The 24,541-nt window shown below is 40.1% G+C and overlaps 1 protein-coding gene across 1 annotated transcript in view; it reads right to left on the reverse strand.

The window, feature by feature from the left end:
- LOC149532696 (fumarylacetoacetase-like) overlaps nucleotides 1-24,541 on the reverse strand; it is a 186,704-nt gene that overhangs the window by 4,779 nt on the left and 157,384 nt on the right. The window lies entirely within an intron of this gene.

The following is a 24,541-nucleotide window of genomic DNA, read 5'->3' on the forward strand; positions in this document are numbered from 1 at the left end:
AAATGGTAATTTACCAATCATTTTATTTGAGCTCTAGGAAATTTCAAGTAAGCCCCTAACAACTGCAATAGGAGAAGGAATAATAAGCAGACTAATTGATCTCAAGTTTATGACTTTGATGGACACATTGGAATGGAAAGTTGTTGTCTATGAGTTGGATCAACGTATAAGGCAAGCCAAAGCTCAATTTACGCATGGTCCTCTGAACCTAGTGTCCCATTTTATATTGCTAGTCATTAAAATATTTGAAAAAGGAGAAGAGAGATTAAGAAACAGTGTCATCATAATCTGTGAATTCAAAGACAAGGCATAGGAAAGCCTTTTGGCAAAGAAAATAAACAAAGAGGCAATAGACAATTTGTGGATGTTGTCAGTAAAATCTATAGTGTAGCCGATGAGTAGAATAGATGTTGTCGGTAAAATGTATAATGTAGCCGACGGGTAGAATAGTATCCGAACAAGCACGTGACGGTTGCGGGTGCGGGTAGAATAGTGCTTTTCTGAGTACGAAGTTCCACCGAACTGCGGCACCTTGAGTGACATACTTGCCGACACCCACGCGGGAAGCAGTGTCAGAGGAGTTCGTGCAGACACGGAGTGAAGGAGTGCCGCATAGCGTTGTTGAGCATATGGCGGATGCAGTGGAGAAGGCTATGGGTATACAGCAGGAACACCCACTAGCGCAGGAGACAGTGTTGGCGGAGGCAATTTTTCTTGATGATGTCGCAACTCTAGCATCTCGAGCTCGCGAGGTTCTGGCTTCAGCAAAGACGCAAACATTGGAGTCAGTAGGGAAGGAGCTGGAGAGTGTCATATCCTTCATACGGACGGGATGTCCAACTGACTTTACGGTTTGTTTTGAGGATAGGGGATGGCCCGATGTGGAAACCACAGAGATGCGACAGCATTGGTCCATGACGAGGGAACCTGAGAGGGAGGGCTGGATTGAGGTACTGATTCAGGAGATCGTGAGGTTACACAGGGAGATATATTACACCCTTTGGAGGAGTTAGGCGAACCAGCTAGCAGCTGCGGGAGCTCGGGAGGAGTCAACTGCCAGGTTTACTTCGGAGAGGGCAGCCTAGGAGTCGAAGCAGGTGGCCTGGCAATCCGAAAGGACAGCCCTGTTAGCAGAAAAAGAACAGTTAGCAGCAGCAAATGAACAATTGAGGACAGAAAAAGAGAAGATGGCAGCAGAGAAGGAGAAGGGATTGGGAGAGGTCGGAGAGATGATGCAATCAGCCTTAGAGCTCCAGTTGGAAGCAGAAGCAGAGCTGAAGATCGGGAAAGAACAGGTCTACAAGCTAAGGGCAGAGCTGAACGAGTTGCGGAGGCGGACGGCCACTACGCCAAGGACGCATCCCTCTATCTAGTACTTATGCATTGATGCATTTTCTTAGTAAAATTTTGTTAAGGAATTTTGTTGTATTGTCATCCGGAAACGACCTTTCTTTTTGGGGGGGATGATGTTGTCGATAAAATGTATAATGTAGCCGACGGGTAGAATAGTATCCGAACGGGCGGGTGAAGCTTGAGTCACCCCTTCGGAAAGGTATATGTACGCGTCCGAGATGGACTTTGGAATCATCGATTGATCATTGTAATCGGATTGTAATCTACAAGTGCATACATGAATAAAGTACTTGTTCTGAATTGAATCGTGTTATACATGTGTTAAGCTTTTTGCCCTGTACGGTAACCATTTGGCGCCATTGGCAAACGTACCTGGAACGAACGAATGATATGAAGATTAATGCCAAATTTGCCAAACAAAGATCGGAATAAGGTGAAAGATAAGAATGAACTAAGTACAGCAAAAGAAATTTTAATTTTAACACAGCAAGCAGAACACAGACAGAGACTTCAGCAAATTGCCGAGGCGCACCGAAGGTGAAGAGGCACAGACGGAGGGAGTGCACTCACATAGTAGGCTGAGGAGTACCGAGGAATTGTTGGAAGAAACTTGACAACGCTTGAATTTGGTGGAGGAAACAAAGGAAGAATTCCTTAACCTGTATATGCCGAGGGAAGAGTGTCCGAACGGAAGGGAATCAACTTGCACGGCTCGGAGTGCCGAGGGAGCACGAGCATGGAGGGATCTCTTCCTTCCCAATACACCGGACGAACGAATACAAGCGAAGAATAGAACGTCACTCGAAGACTTTTCACCAGACAACGCAGTTGTTGGAAACAAGACTATTGTCCAGAACAGCGCGGAAGTCCAGGACAGCACGGGAACACAGAACAGTGCGAGAGTCCAGAACAGCGTAGGAACACAGAAAAGCACAAGAGTTCAGAACAGCGCGGAAACACAGAACAGCGTGGGAGTTTAAAATAGCGCAAGAGCACAGAACAGCGCAGGAGCTCAGAACAGCGCAAGTACACAAGTACCTCAGAATCCAAGACAAGTAACGATGGCTAGCCCTAAAGAAAAGCTACCCAAGTTTCACGGTGATGGTTTAGCAGACCCTATCAAACATTGTAAAACATGTGAAACCATATGGATGGCAAATCGTGTGACAGATGAGGATGATTGGGTAAGACAATTTCCAGCGACCCTACGGGGTGTGGCGATAGACTGGTTTTCTGACACTAGTCCTCGGAAATTTAATACATGTGAGAATGTTAAAAAAAAATTTATAGAAGAATTCAAATTACTCCGAGATGATAATGAAATAGTGGCAGAAATCTCTAGCACCAAACAAGGAAAGAATGAGATAGTCCGAACCTATGCCAAGCGACTGAAAGAATTGATCGGAAAGATGGAGTCAACCAGCGGATGGGTTGAAAAAATGGTGGTTCGTGGAGGGGCTACGGCCAGCTCTTAAAAAAAAATGAAGATTGTACCATCGTCATCATACACCGATGCATATACTCGTGCCATGGATTTAGAAAGCGAACAGAAGACGAGTAAGAAGAAGAAACATAAGTCCTCTGATTCAGATGATACATCCTCGGAGAGTAGTAGTGATGAGGAATCAAACAAGAAGGTGAAAGCGCTATAGAAAGACATGTTGCAGATGATGAAAGAATTCAAAAATTTGAAAAAGAATCCATATACAGTAAAAGGAGAACTGTAGTGTACAGATTGCAAGGAGGACGGCCATACGAAGGGTTCATGCCCGAAGAAGCAATTTTGTGACATTTACCAGGTGGCGGCGCATTCCCTGAAAGAGTGCCTGTTTAACTTGAAAACAAAAGGACACCAGCAGGTGTTACTAACGCAAGAAGCGTCGTACAATAGCAACAACACGGGCAATGATGCAACTTCAGATGGATATCGAAACAATAATAGACGCGAAAGGGGTGGAAACAATAACAATAACAATGGAGGCCGAAGTAGAATACAATATGATGCGAGTGGACGACCGATGATACAATGTCGGGCATGTAATCTTTGGGGTCATTTCGCGAGGGACTGCACTACGAAGGAGACGCCGCAGCTACTGTGCAGATGGTGTGGTCCAGGGGACCATGAAGATTCAAAATGTCCAAAGCAAAGCGTAAATTTATTAAGTATTGAAACAAGTAATGAGAAGGTGTTGGCAATCACGCGGGAGTAGGCGAGGAAGGCAAATATTCGAATGCGGAAGAAGAGGAGAGGTTACAAAAAGCCCGAACAGAGATAGAGAAGCAGATGAGAGCGAAGAAGTCACAAGTAAAAGACACTACTGAAACTTCGAAAAGAAACTTGGCGGAACAAGAGATGGTGAAACAAATAATGCAAACGGAAGTACCAATTAAATTAAATGATCTTCTTCTCACCATGCCATAGTTACGTACGGCTATCATAAATATCACACCATCCTCGAGAGTGACAAAGGAAGCAAAGGATAGTAAGGAAACAGCCACGGCAACAGCAATAGATCCGATGTTACTAGCACTTATGACAGGTAGACATCCAACAGTGGTGGAGATGGGTATTCTAGGTACGGTGCTAACAGATACAATAGTAGATGGAGGATCGGGAGAATGTGATGCCGGAAGATATCTGGAAAAAACTTGGACAACCAACACTATGGCCACCCACCTTCCAGTTACTTACAGCAGATCAACATGGGATAAAACCCTTGGGCACTTTGATAGCATAGCCGGTAACAATTGGGACACAACCATTTTTACTGGATTTTGTAGTTATTCCATTAAAGAGAAGAGGGTACGACGCCATCCTAGGACGGGGGTGGCTGGTGCAAGCTAAGGTAAAGCATGATTGGAAAAGGAACACCCTGTCAATGGAGAAGGGAGGTAGGAGATTTATAATCGATTTGCATACACAGATGGTAGGAGAAGAAGCCGCGTCATCGGACTCGGAAGGCGGTGGCGAGAGTGATGACGAAGGGAAAAAGAGGATGGAACCAGATGATGAAGGGGTGCTGAGAATAGAAGGAGGGTCAACTGATGACGACCCAGACTCAGTAAACAGATTACTACATTGGCAAATGGAAGATTATGAGGTCTTTCTGAGCTGCAATATTTTGAGTATCGAGGAAGGAAAAGAAGGCCATGAGTTTCCGAAGAAGTACAGTGAGCTAAAGGAGGGAGAAGCGTAGGTGGATGAAACACCTGCCCATACGTTCAGTAAAGATAAACCAATAAAGTATGAAGAGCCGACAGTGAAAACAATGAACTTGGGTGATGAGGAAAATCCAAAGAACATTCTTGTAGGAGATGATTGGAACCCAGTATTGAAAGCGACAACATTCAAAATATTCATGGAGTATAAACATGTTTTTGCTTGGACGTATAAGGACTTGAAAGGAGTACCACCAGAACTATGTGTCCATCGGATACCATTAATCAAAGGTGCGGTACCAGTACGGAAGAGACCGTAACAAATGAACAAAAACAATGCAACGCGGGTCACGGAAGAGATTGATAGGATGCTGGAGGTCGGTATCATCTTTAAAGTGCAGACAAGTGAGTGGGTATCACCGATTGTGATATCCTTGAAAAAGGATACGACACAGATAAGAATATGCGTGGATTTTCGATGTCTAAATGCCGTAACAATTAAAGACCCGTTTCCGATACCATTTATAGATAGCATTCTGGAGGAAGTGGCAGGGCATGAAATTTACTCATTCATGGACAGATTCTCAAGGTATAATCAGATATCCATCGCTGAGGAGGATAAACTAAAAACGACATTCATTGTCGAGGAGGGAGTAAATGCATATAACAGGATGCCGTTCGGATTATGTAATGCTCCGGCCACTTTCCAAAGGATTATTTTACATATATTTGATAAGATGTCTGTTGGAAATTTTAAGGCATTTTTAGATGATTGGTCAATTTTTAGCACAGAAGACAAACATATAACAGCGTTAGGAGAATGTATGGAGAGCTGCAAGAGAGCAAGATTAGCATTGAACCCAAAGAAGTGCAGGTTCATGGTGCCGCAGGGGAAGCTGCTTGGGCATATAGTTTGTAAAGGACTGAAGACAGATCCAGACAAGGTCCACGTGATCTTAGAGATGCAAACCTCGACGGATGTGTCAGAAGTGAAGTCATTTTTGGGGCACATCGGTTATTATCGAAGATTTATTAAAAACTATGCAAAATTTTCTTATCCACTAGACAAACTCACCTGCAAAGGTGAACCTTACAAATGGGAGGCCGAGCAAAACGAAGCCTTTGACAGATTGAAGACAAGGTTGGCTATGGCTCCGATTTTGGCCTATCCGAATTGGGATAAAGAATTTCATGTCCATGTAGATGCCTCAAATTATGCCATCGGAGCAACACTGGCGTAGACTAGCGACCACGAGTTGGACCATCCAGTGTACTTTGCAAGCAGATTGTTGTCGAAAGTGGAGAGAAATTACAGTACCATGGAGCGAGAAGCGTTGGGGATGGTATATGCAGTACAGAAGTTTAGACACTACTTGTTGGCTACTCCATTTGTGTTCTATGTAGATCATTAGGCGTTACTCTACTTGGTCAATAAGCCGATTATTCAAGGAAGAATAAGCCGATAGTTGTTATTATTACAGGAGTTCACATTTAAGATCGTGGTATAGCCAGGGAAGAGTCATGTGAGTGCAGATCACCTATCAAGAATAAAATCGGGGGAGCCACCTGAAGGAGTTAATGATGATTTTTCAGATGCGCAACTTTTTCATGTTACAGTACTACCAGCCTGGTACACACGCATTGGAGAATATTTATCGATGGGGCAATTTCCAAGCGACATGTCACCAAACGAAAGATGAAAATTGGTGCTGAGAAGTCGAACATTCTAGTTAATTAATGGCCTACTGTATAAAATGGGACCAGATCAGATTCTAAGACGGTGTGTCCTCGAGGAGGAAATTTTGAAAGTACTGACGGAAGCACACGAAAGCCCAGTAGGAGGACACATGGGGCCGAATACTACTGCACAGAAGATACTGTTGGCAGGGCTATGGTGGCCAACTGTATACAACGACGCAAGGGAGTGGGTTGTTGCGTGTGATACATGCCAACGGGCCAAAAAACCACTGAAGAGAGATTTTATGCCCTTGAATCCCTCGCATGCACAGGAGCTTTTTGAGAGGTGTGGACTGGATTTTATTGGACCATTGAAGGTAAGTAAAACAAGGTGCCGATACATCGTGGTAGCTACGAAGTACTTAACTAAATGGGTGGAGGCACGCACGTTACCAGACAATTTTGCAGTCAGCACAGCAAAATTTTTATATGAACAAATTATTACAAGGTACGGCATCCCACTCTAGTTGACAAGTGATCGTGGAGGACATTTTGTGAACCACGTTATCAAAGTGCTCACTACTGACTTCAAAATTTACCATTCATTGTCGAGCGCGTACTACCCAAGGGCTAACGGACAGGCAGAAGCAAAATGAACAAGATTCTAGTAGGAGTGATTTATAAATCCTGTGTAGTTGAGGGAGAAGACTGGGAAGAGAAGTTACCATCTGCTTTATGGGCGTACCACACTTCATATAAAGTAACTACAGGACCACCCCATTTCAGTTAATGTACGGACAGGAGGCAATGGTGCCGACAGAATTCATGGTACCCAGTTTAAGGATAGCGATCGAGAATAAACTAGGCGACATGGAGAGCTTACGGGAGAGACAGTACAATTTAAACAAACTCGATGAGCGGCGATTGCAGGCGCAGTGGGCCATCGAAGTTACACAAACAAGGAGGAAGGCGTGGCATGACAAGCACCTAAAATTGAACAACTTTCAACCTGATCAATTAGTACTTAAGTATAATGGACAAAATGAAATAAGGCCTGGGAAATTCAAAGTTAAATGGGTTGGACCGTATAAGATACGGGAAGTTGGATATAACGGAGCAATTAAATTGTGGACATTGGACGGAAAAGAAATACCAAATGTCGTAAATGGATCAAAGTTGAAAATATATAGGGAAAGGAAGGATCCTCCGTGCGCAAGGAAGTGAACAAAGAAAAGATGTTTGTAAATAATGTACATATGTATAATATTAAAGCCGAATATAGTTAAAATATCAAGTGATAAACTATAAAAGTATGAAGTGATAAAATGAAACATGAAGCATAAAACGTATTGGAATTCTGAAAGAACAAAAGCCTGTAGTACGACTATAGAAAACATCATCAGATGAAAAGTATGCAGAAAATGGAGCAAAATAACAAAATGATTATAAAGGGAGGAAATTTTAATAAAGTGAGTTCAGAAAGAATTGAAAAAGAGTCCTTAATGATCGTACGGCCTTCCTTTATGACCGTACGGACTCGAGCTTTGCAATGCAAAGTTAAAAATATATATATATAATACTATACTACCTTGAAGTAATAAAGTTGTAAATTATGAAAAGAAAGGACCGTATGTCTGTTGGTGTCCGAAGAAGACTAAGAAAAGACCATATAGCCCCTGGGAGACTATAAAAGAAGACCATACGGTCAAACCCAGCATAGAAGAGTGAAATGAAAGACCATACGGCCCTTGGAGACTATTAACAGACACAGGAGAGCTAAACGGAAGACCGTACGGCTTGAGAGGAGACACAGGGAAGCTAAATGAAAGACCGTACAACCTGAGAGAGACACAAGAAAGCTAAATGTAAGACTGTACGGCCTGAGAGGAGACTTCGTACAGACTCGACGAAGGAAGGTAATTGAAAGGTTTTCTTGGACCATTGTATGGTAGAATCAAGCCGTATGGCCTGCTACATACGGCCTGCTATGCATGGAAAAGACCGTACGGTGAAATTTATTTTAAAAGAGAAACCGTACAGTCCCAAAGCAAAAGGAAAACAAACAATACGACGTCATTATTTGAAGGGAGATCAAGTGACAATTGCGACCTGTCGGCAGAGAGCTTGATAATCAATCAGGACACTTTCTGAGATTAGTTTTTTTTTCTGTTTAGAAGCGGATGTGAACAATGGATACAGGCCGATGGCACCCTTCATGAAGCTAGCATTGAAATTTTTGAAGCACAGATTTCTGAGGAGATGAAAGCTTAAGACTTGGAGAAGGATTGAATTCATACTAAAGGAATGATTTAATGGCGACTGAAATAGTTTAAAAGTTAATAGCAAGGACAAAAGACCGTACGGTCTGGGCAGCACAAGAAGATGTCCGTACGAGGTATGTGAGATATAGTTGAAGCCATTTGGGAATACAATCTCAAGCAAATTGGAACGGGATAAGCCGCAAAATTGTAGCAGCCGTACCATTAAAAGGAGTAAGCTATCCTTTCCAAGAGGCCGTGCTCTTCTAAGACAAGGTACCCGTACTGAAGAAGCCGTACCACCACCTGGAGGCTGAATCCAATCAAGCTGTCCCATACAAATTGGTTATAGGATTCAAAGAAGCCGTACCGTACGAAAGCCAGAAAAATTGTGGAAAGTCGCAGCTCTAGCATCTTGAGCTCACGAGGTTCTAGCTTCAGAAAAGACGCAGACATTGGAGTCAGTAGGGAAGGAACTGGAGAGAGTCATATCCTTCATACGGATGAGATGTCCAGCTGCCTTTACAGTTTGTTTTGAGGAGAGGGGATGGCCCGATGTGGAAACCACAGAGATGCGACAGGATTGGTCCATGACAAGGGAACTTGAGAGGGAGGGCCGGATTGAGGTACTGATTCAGGAGATCATGAGGTTACACAGGGAGATATATTACACCCTTCGGAGGAGTCAGGCAGACCAGCTAGCAGCTGAGGGAGCTTGAGAGGAGTCAATTGCCAAGTTTGCTTCGGAGAGGGCAGCCTGGGAGTTGGAGCGGGCGGCCTGGCAATCCGAAAAGACAGCCCTATTAGCAGCAAAAGAACAGTTAGCAGCAGCAAATGAACAATTGAGGACAGAAAAAGAGAAGATGGCAGCAGAGAAGGAGAAGGAATTGGGAGAGGTCAGAGAGATGATGCAGTCAGCCTTAGAGCTCTAGTTGGAAGCAAAAGCAGAGCTAAAGATCAAGAAAGAACAGGTCTACAAGCTAAGGGCAGCGGTGAACGAGTTGTGGACGCAGACGGCCACTACACCAGGGACGCATCCCTCTGTCTAGTACTTATGCATTGATGCATTTTCTTAGTAAAATTTTGTTAAGGAATTTTGTTGTATTCTCGTCCGGAGACGACCTTTCTTTTTGGGGTGGATGATGTTGTCGGTAAAATGTATAATGTAGCCGACAGGTAGAATAGTATCCGAACGGGCGCGTGACGCTTGAGTCACCCCTTTGGAAAGGTATATGTACGCGTTCGAGATGGACTTTGGAATCATCAATTGATCATTGTAGTCATTGTAATCGGATTGTAATCTACAAGTGCATACATGAATAAAGTACCTGTTCTAAATTGAATCATGTTATACATGTGTTAAGCTTTTTTCCCTGTACGGTAACCAATAGTATCCGATCGGGCACATGACGCTTGAGTGACCCCTTCGGGAAGGTATATGTACATTGTCCAGAATTTACTTTCAATCATCATTTTAATCATTGTAATCAGTGTATTCGGATTGTAAGCATTGAGTGCATATGACATATATGAATAAAGTATCTATTTTGTGTTGTATCATGCTATACTACATGCATTAAAGTATCTTTACCCTGTACGGTAAACATTTGGTGTCGTTGCCAGACGAACCTGGACGAAGGAATGTTATGAAGATTAATGCTGAATTTGCTTAACAAGTATAGGAACAAGGTAAAAGACAAGAATGAAATACGTAAAGCACAAGAAGTTTTAACTTCAGCACAACAGGCAGAGCGCAGGCAGAAGCATCAGCAGATTGTCAATGGGTTCCGAAGGGGTGAAGAGGCACAGACGGAGGGAGTGCACTCACCTAGTAGGCCGAGGAGTACCGAGGAATTGCTGGAGGAAACTCAACAGGGATTGAATTTGGTGGAAGAAACAAGGGAGGAGTTCATTAACCTATATATGAGGAGGGTAGAGTAGCCGAACAGAAGGGAAGCAACTCGCATGGCTCTAAGTGTCAAGGGAGCACAAGCGTGGAGTGAACTCTTCGTTCCTGATACACCCGACGAAAAGATACATGAAGAGCATCAAACAACTTCACTTGAGGAAGATCTTTTCTCACCAAGTAACGCGGTTGTTGAAAGTAGGACAGTTGTCCAAAGCAACACAGGTTTGCAGAACAGCACGGGTGTTGTGCAGAACAACGCGGGTGTGCACAACAATCCGGATGTTGTGCAAAACAGCACGGGTGCTCAGAACAATGTGGGTACTCAAAATAGTGCGGGTGCTTTGAACAACGCAGGTGCTCAGAACAGCGCGGGTGCTCAACAAGTACCTAAGAATCAAAAGAAAGTAGCGATGGCCAGTCCCAAAGAAAAAATACCTAAGTTTAATGGTGATGGTACGGCAGATCCAATCAGACATTGCAAGACGTGCGAAACCACATGGACAGCAAATGGTGTGACGGACGAGGATGATTGGGTCAGACAATTCCCAGCAACCCTAGGAGGTGTGGCAATTGATTAGTTTTCGGACACCAACCCTCAAAAACTAACTACATGGGCAAATGTTAGAAAAGAGTTCATTGTAGAGTTTTGATTGCTAAAGGATGATAATGAAATAGTAGCAGAGATATATAGCACCAAGCAAGGAAAGAATGAAAAAATCTGGGCCTATGCTAGACGGCTGAGAGAGCTGGTTCGGAAGATGGAAAGTCAACCAGCGGACGGATTGAAGAAACAATGGTTTGTGGAGGGGCTGCGACCGGCTCTGAAAAAGAAGAAGATTGTATCACCCGCGTCATACACCAATGCATATAATCGTGCGATGGATCTGGAAAGCGAAAAGAAGACAAGTAAGAAGAAAAAGCATAAGTCATTAGATTCAGACGATTCATCCTTAGAAAGTAGCAGTAGTGACAAGGAATCAAACAAGAAGGTTCGAGCGTTACAGAAAGATATGCTTCGAATGATGAAAGAATTTAAGAATTTGAAAACAGTGAAGGGAGAACTATGGTGCACAGACTGTAAAGAGGATGGCCATGCAAAGGGCTCATGTTCGAAGAAACAATTTTGTGACATCTGCCAGTTTGCGGGACATTCCCTAAAGGAGTGCCCGTTTAACATGAAATCAAAAGGACACCAGCAAGTGTTACTAACGAAGGAAGCGTCCATCGGAAACAACACAAGCAACAATGCAACTTTGGGAGGATATCGCAACAATGATAGACGCGGAAGGGGTGGCAATAACAACAACAGTAACAATGGAGGCCGGAGTCGAATATAGTACGACGCAAGTGGACGGTCGATGATTCAGTGTAGTGTGTGCATCTCTAGGGCCACTTCGCTAGAGACTGTACTACGAAGGAGACGCCGCAACTACTATGCAGATGGTGCAATCACGAGTCACAGAAGAAATCGATAGGATGCTGGAGGTAGGAATCATTTTCAGAGTGTAGACAAGTGAGTGGGTATCACCGATCGTGATATCCCTGAAAAAGGACACAACACAGATAAGAATGTGTAGACTTCCGATGTCTAAATGCGGTAACAATTAAAGACCCGTTCCCGATACCATTTACGGATAGCATCTTGGAGGAAGTAGCGGGGCATGAGATTTATTCATTCATGGACGAATTCTCGGATTACAATCAAATATCCATCGCTAAGGAAGACAAATTAAAAATGACATTCATTGTGGAAGATGGAGTATATGCATACAACAGGATGCCGTTTGGATTGTGCAATGCCCTGGCAACATTTCAAAGGATTATCTTACATATATTTGATAAAATGTCTATTGGAAGTTTTAAAGCATTCCTAGACGACTGGTCAATCTTTAGCGAAGAGGATAAACACATAACGGAACTCAAAGAATGCATGGAGAGGTGCAAACGAGCAAGATTGGCGTTGAACCCAAAAAAGTGCAAATTCATGGTGCCACAAGGAAAGTTGCTTGGACACAGTTTGTAAAGCAGGGTTGAAGACAGATTCAGACAAAGTCCGCGTAATCTTGGAGATGCCACCCTCGACGGATGTATCGGAACTGGAGTCATTTTTAGGGCACATCGATTATTACCAAAGATTTATTAAAAACTTTGCAAAAGTTTCATACCCGCTAGATAAACTCACCTGCAAGGGCGAACCTTACAAATGGGAAGCCGAACAGAATGAAGCTTTCAAGGGATTTAAAACAAGATCAACCACAGCACCGATTCTAGCCTATCCGAATTGGGACAGAGAATTTCATGTTCATGTAGATACATCGAATTATGCCATTGGAGCAACACTGGCGCAGACAGGTGACCACGGATTGGACCATCCATTGTATTTTGCAAGTAGATTCTTATCCAAGGCAGAGGAAAACTATAGTATGATAGAGCGAGAGGCGTTAGGGTTGGTGTATGCAGTGCAAAAGTTCAGACATTACTTGTTCGCGACGCCATTTGTATTCTACGTAGATCATCAGGCACTGCTATACTTGGTGAATAAGCTGATTATTCAAGGAAGAATAAGTCAGTGGTTGCTATTATTACAAGAGTTCGCGTTTAAGATCGTGGTGCGGCTAGGGAAAAGTCATGTAAGTGCAGATCATCTGTCGAGAATGAAGTCAGGGGAGCCACCAGAGGGAGTTAATGATGATTTCCAAATGTGCAGCTATTTCATGTTATAGTACTATCATCCTGGTACACACGTATCGAGGAATATCTATCGACGGGACAGTTTCCAAGCGAGATGCCACCAAATGAGAGAAGGAAATTGGTGTTAAGGAGTCGGGCATTCCAATTAATCAACAGGCTATTATACAAAATGGGACCTGATCAGATTCTAAGGCGGTGCATCTTAGAGGAGGAAATTCCAAAGGTACTAAAGGAAGCGCATCAAGGACCGGTAGGAGGACACATGGGGTCAGACATAGCTGCGCGGAAGATACTTCTAGCAGGACTATGGTGGGGAACTGTACACAACGATGCCAAGGAGTGGGTCGTTGCATGCAACACATGTCAGCGAGCCGATAAACCATTAAAGAGGGACTTGCATGCCTTTGAACCCCTCGCATGCACAGGAACTCTTTGAAAGATGGGGATTGGACTTCGTCGGACCTCTGAAGGTGAGAAAAACCAGAAGGTGCCGATACATTGTGGTAGCGACAGAGTACCTGACTAAGTGGGTAGAGGCACGAGCACTACCGGATAACTCGGCAGTAAGCACAGCGAGATTCATTTATAAGCAAATCATTACCAGGTACGGAATTCCATTGCAATTGACAAGTGATCAAGGAGGACACTTTGCTAATCATGTCATCCGACTGCTCACTACTGAATTTAAAATCTATCATTCACTATCGAGCCCCTACTATCCGAGAGCCAACGGACAAGCTGAAGCAACGAACAAGATCCTAGTCGAAGTAATTTATAAATCCTGTGCAGTTGAAGGAGAAGATTGGGAAGAGAAGTTACCATCAGCCTTATGGTTGTACCGTACTTCATATAAAGTAACCACCGAACATACTCCATTCCAGCTGATGTACGAGCAAGAGGCAATGGTACCGACAGAATTCATGGTACCGAGTTTGAGGATAGCAGTTGAGAACAAGCTAGGTGACATGGAAAGTTTAAGGGAAAGATTGTATAACTTGAACAAACTCAATGAGCGACGACTATAGGCACGGTGGGCCACTGAAGTTACGCAAAACAAGCAGAAGGCATGGCATGATAAGCACTTAAAATTAAACAAGTTCCAACCCGGCCGATTAGTGTTTAAGTATAATGGACAAAACGAAATCAGACTTGGGAAGTTCAAAGTTAGATGGGTTGGACCGTACAAGATACGGGAAGTTGGCGATAACAAGGCAATCAAGTTATGGACGCTGGACGGGAAAGAAATACTAAACGCAGTAAATGGGTCAAAGTTAAAAATATATCATGAGAGAAATGTTGCCACGCCAACGAACAACTAAAGAACTACTGTAAATATTGTATATATGTAAATATTGTACATATGTAAGATAAGTAAAGACAGAGTTGAACATAATTTTTCAGTGCCACTACGAAGTAATAAAGTAATAAAGTAATAAAAGATTAGAGTATTAAAGGAGTATGGAAGCCACAAGAATGGAATATGATTGTTAAATTAGAACAGTTTGTGGAAACATTGCACCGTACGGCCAAGAAAAAGAAACAACAGTGAAGTGGATGAAAGTAAACTGTATGAACCATACGACGTACGGAAGCAAGAAGAGGAGAAAGAAAATCGAAGAGACACAGAACAAAGGCCGTACAATGTATGGATGAAAGAGTTGGAACAGCAAAGTAAGAGACAAGAGGCTGTACGGTGTACGATGGGAGGGAATTTTTGAAGAGTGAAAAGATTGATATTGTTAAAATTAAAACCATTCACTATAAATTAAAACCATTCACAGTAGATGAGAGTTAAAATTAAAACCATTCTATGTTGTATCGTGCTATACTACATGCATTAAAGTATCTTTTACCCTGTATGGTAAACAGTGGAACTTAGCAGAGAACATCCCTAGATTTAAAGACGAAGCCAAGGAACTTCACACCAAAATTGTTGAAGCAGAACGGAAAAATGGCCAAGCATAAGGTGAAGAAAAGCATAACAGGCAAATCTCAATCCAAGACATTGTTACATCACTAAGTATGGGCTTTATAGAACGGGAGTATGGGAGCCAGAGGCTAGAGCTTAAGCAGTGGATGTAGGTGAACAAGTGGCGCACGTGGAGCAAGGAAATGAAGTGCAAAGGATCAGGAAGACGGAATCAGTGATGATAGACTACTTTCTGACAACTTGATGTTTTTAAGATGTTAGTGAAAAACTAAGGCTCTAGAGGGCCATCTTTCTTCGTGTCATTTGCTAAACTTTGACTGATCTTTGAGGCAGTTACCTTCAAGAAACCGTTGGTCACGAAGTCAATTATGACACTTGATGCATATATATTGCTAAATTCTTGTTTTGTTAGGGGTTAGACAGAGAAAACAGAAAAAGACCTCAAAGATTTTAACAAAATAGCATCTTTAAGTGATCTTACAAATCGTGGACTACGATACAATTTATGGGTTGTATATTCATCTTATATTGAATGCATTACTGGAGGTTATCCTTTATGCATATGTTTGAAATATTTTATGAATATCCATTGTGGATTGTTGTTTAATAATCATATTTGTGTGGGATTACACAAGTAGTTACTAATAGCAATATTAAAGATTTTTACCTTTCAAAACTTTCTAGTTAAAAGTTCCCATATTTTCTCTATGGTTAAAAGTATACAAGTTTTTAGTTTTCATTATTTTTAATCATAAGAAGGTGCACCTTCCAAAATAACCAGAGAGAGTTGACGTACAAAATCATCACAGCTAACTGAACTGTTAGTCCAGATTCCCACTTGTTGGGCACATTATATTGGAGAGTTGAATGGTAAAAATTTGAAACTAACATCGTCCAGGCCAGGTGGCTGGAATTTGAAACAAATGGTGAGGAAGCATGATTTACGGGCAGGAATGTATGGCATGGATTCTTCGTTTCTTAGCCACCGAGAATATGTTACATTTTGATACAACATTACATGAAATAAAATCTTATCATTCTGCCAATATTATGTGTATGGTGTTTATTCTGTATTATTATATTCCTTTTGTTATTGTGTGAATCTTCCTGTTTACTCTGTGTAAAACAAATAACCTGGTAGAGAGTGAACAATATTTTTAGTATATCATGAAGACATGCTCCTGCCAATACTAATGAGGTTGTTCTTCGTAGATACTAAAGTCTGCAAATCAGATGAATATGTTACGAGCTTGATGAGCACTTGCTTCAGTAGCCAAAGCACTTTGTGCAATCTCCCACAATAGTTGATTATTTCAGACATTGTATGCCAAGTCCGAGTAGGTAATGGCATTCATAAATTACCAAGTTTTCTGAAAACCACCACTTGATCCCAGCAAAGGCATGATGTATTATCAATTAAACCACAGTCTTGCCACTAAAGCATTTGTCTTCATTACAAGCTCAATATGGTATTGACCCCCAGAATCATTGCTAGAGGTTGTCCTGTGGCTAAACTCCTCTTATATCTTCACTGGAATCACACTATATTTTCTCTGTTCAGATACTTCAGAATTTAATTATTATTTTATCTATCCAATATTTGCACACACGTATGCTATTCAGCTCATTGATCTCTATAATGTTGAGAACGTAACCTAAATAATGCTACAGGTCTGTTAGTACGGGCTGTACATTCTTTTGTGGATAATATATATCCAATGATTGATAATTAACACATTTATATCTTTCCTAGAGAAGCCGGCGATTTCCAAAGGGTGTTCTTGTTTAGTATTTAGCTTAACTAATGCTTAGTTTGTTAATTATATTTAGACTCCTTGAAATCGGCGACTTAGGAATAATTTGGTGTTATTGCCAAAACTAATGGTCATGTCCCTTGAGGAACATACCCTTTAGATGGGATATATGTAGGGTTGAGAATGTAGTTTGGAGAACACAATACAAGCAGTCTGATCTACAAGCATTCTCCTTCCCACGGATACATAGCAAAGTTGTTCAATCACACAAGTTCGAATTTAGAGGACTGGACCTGCAGTAAGCACATAAGGATATCTGCCTCTCAAATCTGAATATACATATTGCTGGAAAGATCATTCTCAGCAACTCTGAGTCTGTTCTAAGGCTCACCAATTTGCAGATCTGTACATGGTATCAGAGCCAAGTTACCAGATCTAGGGCTCTGCAAATTTTTCAATAATCAGAACTTTTACATATTCAGTAGTTGTCTTCCATTTCCAATGGCATATACAATCAGGCCTGAGGACAGATTCAATGGGAAGGAACACTTTGAAGCATGGAAATTCAGAATCTTGATGATTCTTGAAGAAAACAATGTTAAACAATTTGTTGATGGAGCATCCAAACACCCACCAGTTGAACCTCACAAATCCATATGGACCAATGGAAATAGAAAAGCCATTCAAATCATCTTGGATGGAGTTAATAATGATATCGTACCTATGCTTACAAAACACCAAACTGCCTACGATATGATGAATGCATTACAGAATGCATTTGAAATAAACAATGCAACCAGGGTCCTTACATTAAAAAAGACAACTGAATCACATCCAAATAAAGAAAGGAGAATCAATAAACTCTTATTTCCTAAGAGTTGCTGGCATTAGAGATGAATTGTCAAGCATAGGAACCATCATTAATGACACCGAACTAACACTCATGGCCATAGATGGATTGCCAAAATCATGGGAAACTTTTGCACAAGGAATAAGTGCTAGAGATCAACTTCCGGACTTTAACAGTCTCAAGAATGATTGTCGTCAAGAAGAGTCAAGAAACCTAAAGAAAGGAGGAAAACCAAAAGCAGAAGATGAAGAACTTCACGTTCTTAATGCAAACTCCTATAAAGACAAGAAAAAGAACTTCAAAAAGAGAAAGGGAAATCAAAAGAATGAAAAGCCCAAGAAAGATCTCTCTAAATAAAGTGTTTCAAATGTGAAAAATTTGGACACTATAGATCTAATTGTCCAGAAAACTCCAAACAGGCAAATTGTACAAATGTCATTAGAGAAGAAGAAACTTATGATTCGGAGAATCGTGTTTTGTATTCCTCTCTATTAAATGAAATCTCAAATAAGGCATGGGTAATAGATAGTGGATTGTCCAGACATATAACAGGTTACAAAGAAACTCTAGATTCCTTATTAGAGAAAGTAAATGGTGAAGTTACTATTGGTGATAACTCTGCACACTCAGTTGAAGGAATTGGAAGCTATACTTTGAAACTAAAATCAGGAAATACTCTTCTTCTTAAAAGTGTACTCTATGTACCAGGGATTAAAAGAAACCTAATCTCAATAACAGCACTTGAAGATGATGGACACAATGTTGCATTCGTGGATGGCAAAGTATTAACTTGGGCTAAAAACTCTTCCATCAAGAAAGCTAAATTAATTGGTCAAAGAAAGGGATATTTGTATGAATTGAATACAGAATCCAGTTGATCCATTCAAGCCCTAGTTCACGAAGCTAAAGATCAAATGAAATATGGCACAGAAGATTAGGGCACCTAAACTTTAAAACTTTATCAACTATGGAAAAGATGGTTACCAGATTACCAAAATTAAATAAAGATCACCCTAGTATTTGCAAAGGGTGTGCCCTGGGTAAAAGTACCAGAAGTCCTTTTCATGATAGTACTAGAAAAATAAATAATGTACTAGAATTAATTCATTCCGATTTATGTGGACCTATGTTTGTTCCCTCCCTTGGAAGATTCTGATATTATGTCTTGTTCATAGATGACTTCTCTAGGAAAACATGGATTTATTTCTTAAAATGCAAAGAATCAGAAGAAATCTTACAAAGATTTAAAGAATTCAAAGCATTAACTGAAAAATTTTCAGGGCATAAAATTAAAACCCTTAGAACAGATAATGGAGGAGAATATACCTCAGACTTGTTTAAAAGGTTTTGTAAAGAATCAGGGATCAAGAGAGAGTACACTGTTCCTTATAACCCAAAACAAAATAAGGTAGCTGAAAGAAAGAATAGGGCAATTATAGAAGCTGCTAGGGCCATGATTTTTGACCAAAATCTAGAATACTATCTTTGGGCAGAAGCCTCATGTACTACTGTATACATTCAAAACAGAAGCCCTCACTCCTATCTTAAAGATAAGACCCCTAAAGAAGTATTTACTAAAATAAAACCCAAAATAAGTCACCTCAGAATTTTTGGATGCCCTGTATACATTCATGTTCCAAAAGAAAAGAACCAAATTAGAACCATCTGGGAGGAAAGGTATCCTTGTAGGGTATAGTGAAACTTCTAAAGCATATTGAATTTTCATACCTGGACAAAAAACTATTGAACTTAGCAGAGATGTAATCTTTGAGGAAGATCTTGCATTCAAAAGAGCCTTAAGTTCCAATGAACCTTCTCCTTTATCCAATTCTGAAAGAATTAGTGAATCTAAATCCCAGAGGGAGAACCTAGAAGAGGTTGAAAATGAAAATATGAACCTTGAGGAAAATTCAAAGAAAAGACCACTTTGGGCCATAAAAACAGTTGAAGCAGCTCAAGATTTTGCTGCACCTTCAGGATCATTCAAAGAAAGTAAAAGACCTAAAAGATTCTCTAGTTATACAGCAAATATGATTGATTTATCCAAAACAGAACCAACCAATCCTTCTAATGCTATTAAACATCCAACTTGGAAAGAAGCTATGACAGAAGAATATCAATCAATTATGAAAAATGATGTTTGGGAAATAGTTCCAAGACCAAAAAGAAAATCTGTTGTTTCTTCCAAATGGATATTCAAGATTAAGCGTGCTGCAAATGGGAGTATTGAGAAATATAAAGTCAGATTTGCAGCCAGAGGTTTTTCTCAAAAAGAAGGGATTGATTATGAAGAAACCTTTGCTCCTGTTGCCAGATATACTACCGTTCGAGCTGTCTTAGCAATTGTCGCATCTAAGGGATGGAAGGTACATCAAATGGATGTAAAGACAGCATTTCTCAATGGAAAGATTTCAGAAGAAGTCTATCTAGAGCAACTAGAAAGATTAGAAACCCATGATCCTAATGCCTTTGTTTGCAAATTCAAGAAAGCTCTTTATGGGCTTAAACAGGCTCCCAGGGCCTGGTATGAAAGTATTGATAAATATCTCAATGGCTTAGAATTCTCTAAGAATGTAGCAAATCCAAACTTATATTATAAAAGAGATAAAGATGGTATGGTAATATTGATATTGTATGTTGATGATTTATTAATCACAGGTGATGATCATCTTATAGATCAGTGCAAGAAAAGATCTAACCAAAGAATTCGAAATGAAAGACTTGGGTCTTCTCCATTACTTCCTAGGATTGGAAGTACGACAAAATGCTGACAATATCATACTGAATCAAGGAAAGTAAACTTCAAATATCTTGAAGAAATTTGGAATGTGGAATTGCAAGTCTATGTCTTCTCCAATGGCAACCAATTTGCATAAACTTAAAGAAGCAGCTGCAGAATCACCTCCAATAGATTCTACTCTCTACAGGCACATGATTGGGTCCCTGATGTACCTAGTAAATACAAGACCTAATATTTGCTATGATGTTCATGCTTTAAGTCAGTTTATGTGTGAACCTAAGGAGATTCACCTAGTTGATGTTGCTAGAATATAGAATATTAATTCTTGCTTAACATCTGTATTGATGTTGCTAGATATGATATCTCTCTGTAGAATTATCAGGTTAAGAGGGAGTGTTGAGAACATAACCTGAATAATGCTACAGGTCTGTGAGTACGGGCTGTACATTCTTTTGTGGATAATATATATCCAATGATTGATAATTAGCACATTTATATCTTTCCTAGAGAAGCCGGCGATTTCCAAAGGGTGTTCTTGTTTAGTATTTAGCTTAACTAATGCTTAGTTTGTTAATTATATTCAGACTCCTTGAAATCGGCGACTTAGGAATAATTTTGTGTTATTGCCAAAACTAATGGTCATGTCCCTTGAGGAACATACTCTCTAGATGGGATATATGTAGGGTTGAGAATATAGTTTGGAGAACACACAATAAAAGGAGTCTGGTCTACAAGCATTCTCCTTCCCATGGATACATAGCAAAGTTGTTCAATCACACAAATTCGAATTTAGAGGACTGGACCTGCAGTAAGCACATAAGGATATCTGTCTCTCAAATCTGAATATACATATTGCTGGAAAGATCATTCTCAGCAACTCTCAGTCTGTTTTAAGGCTCACGAATTTGCAGATCTGTACATATAATTGCTCAATCAATAAACAAAAAATTGCTAATGCTTGAGCATTCACATTAGTGCCACCAAATCTCTTGTGATCTGATTTGATTTCTGACACTGGTGTTTCACTCCAATTAATTCTGCAATCACCTAATGGATTGATAAAACAGTGTTCCGTCTTGACTGATTGACTTCACATAAATAATTCTCCTGCTGTTCGCTATCTCTGCCTAATATAGGTTTTCCTCCAGCTGATCCCTCTTGATGTAATCAATATGTTATAAATTCCCATTTGATGCCTCAATTCCCTCTTGGCTGCCTCATCCATTGTGGCTTTATATTTTACCATCCTCAAGATATGCGACTTTGGGAGTGATAGCCTTTCCATTATGTGCCAGTCGCTATATTGATGCTCCATTGCTAGTTTTGCTTATTTATTTATTTACATTTTAATTTTATTATCTATTTATTATTTAATTTTATTCAAAATAATTTATGTTTGTCAATAAATAGTGGATGCACTTATTAAGTTCAAATCATCACTTTAAACTTATTTCATCATACATCTTATAATCATATTATATATTACATTTAATTATTATTTCTTTATTTTTATCGTAATTTTTTCTTTGATAGGTATTAAGCCAAAGAGGAGATTAATTATTATTATTTGTTAAGCTTGAGTAGACTCGAACACAAAACCTACCAGATTAGAGGTTCACAACTTATCATAGTGCTGTAGGCTCTAGCCTTATTTATATCTTAATGTTATCATTAAGTCATTAAATCCTATTTTAGAAAGGGGACATCATATATCCATTCATTGCATAATCAGATAGATATATCAGACATAACAACCCTTTAGCTAAAAGCAATACATATCAGTTGCATAAGCATATTGAAGATCAGGCACAGAAATATTCGTTTAACACTACAAGTGATAGAGCAATAACATTCATAGCATATTTAGTCATTGTATATCAGACTATCCCAATATCAATTTTACGCATATTCATACATGTATATCAGAAATAGCAATTGATATCTTGTGTAACATCTTCACCTGGTTTTTATTGCAAATATTTGACAAAGTAAGAAGACAGAATTAGGTAAGTCCTGGCTTTCTGAGTTCCCCAAAAAGTGGAATGTAAAATCAATACTTGCCTCTGCCATAGATCTTGGGAGAATACCCTTGTTAATGAGAGAGACGCATTTGCAGGTCTTCATAGGTCATAATGAGGTAAGATAATGTAAATGATTATGACACTAGTAGTGCAGAGGAGAAGAAACAGATTGAGGATGCCCTAGTGGCAAAAATGGCAAAATGGAAATACTCTCCTGATGAACTGAAAGCACAAGTTCCTGATGTAATTGTCAAGGCAGTTGCACCAGTATGGGAAAATGCAGTAAATGTTGCAAGAGACATCAGGGAACAGACCTTGGGACAACTCATGCCAAGTCTCGGTGATAAAGAGGTAAAGAAATCGTTAAAGGAAAATGAAACAAAGCTGACACCAAAATCCAATGCATTGCTGATCCTGTCAAAGGATATTGAGTCAGTTGTGAAATCAAACACTGTTGCATGGAAAAACATCTATGGGCTCTACAAACCCAGTGATCAAGTTGTACAGATTGATGACAAGAATGATGAAGAAGAGAATGTGGCAAAAGATAATGAAGATGAAGAAATTGATAACATTGATAATGTTGATGCTGAAGAAAGAGAAGATCAAGAAGCTACAGGAGGAGCTCTTCCTGAGATTCAGAGTATTCAGGAATCTGATGCAGTGAAGATAGCAGCAGAGGTTATGGCCTCCTTCATCATTCTCCGAGCAAAGCCCTACTTAAATTTGTTCTACATCTTTAGTTAAATATATATCAAATTGAAATTTGCCAATAAGAGATGTTTAGTACAAGACTAGTAAACCAATATAATAGATGCCTAGTAACAAATCTTTGAGGCGTCCCTATGTCAAGGGTATGGCAAACTGTTTGCCCATTTGTTTTGATTCCTCTTCAATTGTCTTCTAGAATCTCTAGGAATAACCTCACTGGCATAGCAAAGCCAGAAGTCTAGAAGAGATGCCTGTTCTTGTCATTTTTCCCACATTGTCAACAATTCAATCATGAGTCGCACCTTATCTATCTGAGACCAAGATCTAACCTTTAGTCCTCAGGTATTTATCTTGAAGAGTGTCTACTAGAACTGCAAGATACAATTTGGAGCACGAACAAGGCCCAAGGCTCAAATGCAACCACTAACTTCTTTGCTTGTCTAAATTACCCTGGTGAAGAGAGAAACTAACATTGTCAGCTCACAATTACTAGTGAGTCATTACACAGTTGTTACCATATGTGCTCCCTCTAACCAAGGGAACACTCCAAATTGAAGGAGGATAATGAATGGTTAATAATTTTGCATTTCCATACCCAAAAAAGGGGTTTGTCAGTTGTCAAATGTGGTTAGCCCAAGGAAGGTTTGGTAACTAGAGTGTGCTCAGTCACTATCACTTCTTGAGCATGTTGTCTCCAGACTCTTCACACTGGCCAACCTAGAACTCTGATGCAAAGGTAAGACCATGGCTAGAAAGTTGCCACTGGCACCAAGTTTGCAACTACCCTTGCCATTGGGTAGTATAATTCAAAATTTTCTTAGCTTAATGTACTGATTGGAGCACTTTATGGATGTGGTTGATAGTTATAACTTATAGTTGGGCACACCTAGTATGCACTTGAAAAGTTTAAAACATAGCATTTTAATCACAGTGACTCTGTATGGAGCTCAGAAAGAAAAGAAAATTTAGTAATTTCTCAGGTCTGCCACATGCTTGGTTGAAAGAGATCCAACTAGGAAGAGGAAGAAGTTGAAGCTCTGCTATGTGTAGGAAATGTATAATTCTCACCATTATGCTAACTGGTCCAAGGTCCAAGTCATGGCTATGTACCAATACCTATATGATGAAAAGGCAGAATCGAAAGACAATTACATTCAGAATGTTCAACCAAATCATGTAATGTGGACCGCCTAAGTAAGATCTTTATTAAAGCTATGCCTATTTATGTAGTAATCTCTGTACATTCAGGAACAACCATATCTGCAAACGGTGCTTAAATTAATCATCTCATTCCTTCAGTTGAGTGAGTAGATTTGCATTGCTCCAATGCCAAATCTGTGCTTCATTCGTTTAATATGCAGAGAACTGGTTTATACCTGTGGCATATCTGTTATTTGTACCAGTCAAAAATTGTCTAAAAGTTTGTTGTTCCGACTTTGTTCGATTAATTTGATGCCATCTCATTTATATGCATCTTCTCATTTCTAT

Source organism: Cupressus sempervirens, chromosome 10 (assembly GCF_028749045.1).
Source record: "Cupressus sempervirens isolate cs-2001-9-10 chromosome 10, ASM2874904v1, whole genome shotgun sequence".
In the NCBI taxonomy this organism is placed as follows: domain Eukaryota; kingdom Viridiplantae; phylum Streptophyta; class Pinopsida; order Cupressales; family Cupressaceae; genus Cupressus; species Cupressus sempervirens.